Raw genomic sequence first — 953 nt, 5'->3', positions numbered from 1 at the left:
GAAGGTCCACCATGACTAAAGAAGCCTTTGGAGATAATTTCATGGGTCAAGTCATTTAAAATACCCTTAATTTTTCCAAATACTAAATCACTAAAATAATTAATTTTGGAAAATATAAATATTTAAATGACTTGATTTTTGATCTCCACTATGGTTTATGATCCAGAGAGCTCATCATATGAATTTCAAAACATTTTGAGTTCATTTTACAACTTAAGTTGATTTTTAAAGATAAATACCACTTTTGGCATTTAAATGATTTTTAAAAATTAAAATATAACTCAAAAAATTATGAAACTTTATTTTTTGAGTTCTCTGTGATCAGATGGAAATGTTCTAAATTGCTTCCTAATCACTTAGAAACAATTAGAATATTTTTCCTGATTCTCTAAATAAAGATATTGAATTTAAAAGCTTAAGAATAATTTTTAAAAGGCTAAAAATGAGTTTTCACTAAAATAATTCCAATAAATCAAAGAAAAACCAAAAAAAATATAAAATTTGCTCCTTTGAGTTCTCTGACCTTAGGGGGATTTTTCAAAAATACAAAACTTAATTTTCACCACCTAAAATATTTTATTTTTTTTAATAACCCAGAACTTGAAATAATTCTAATAAATCACAAAGATTGAAAAAAAATTATAAAATTTTGTCAAAAGGCTTCTCTAGTCTAGGTCTACCTCCAGTAAAAATTTCAAAGGATTATAATTTACCTTGGTCAAGTTAGGAATTTTCTTTGAAAAATCCTATTTTTGCATGAAAATAATTATATAAATTAAATTTAATTTTTAAAAATCTTATTTTCTCCTCTGATGTCTTAATTGACCCATGAATGTGGTATGATAAAAATTTCAAAGTCATTTGAATTGAATTTGACAAATTATGAGGTGTTAGAGCCTTAGGGGCAAATGTGTAATTTTGGAAATTTTGCCTTAATTAACATTTAGGCTTAA

The sequence above is a fragment of the Phalaenopsis equestris genome, unplaced genomic scaffold, assembly GCF_001263595.1.
Source record: "Phalaenopsis equestris unplaced genomic scaffold, ASM126359v1 Scaffold001165, whole genome shotgun sequence".
Classification (NCBI taxonomy): Eukaryota; Viridiplantae; Streptophyta; class Magnoliopsida; order Asparagales; family Orchidaceae; genus Phalaenopsis; species Phalaenopsis equestris.
This window is presented reverse-complemented; position numbering follows the sequence as displayed.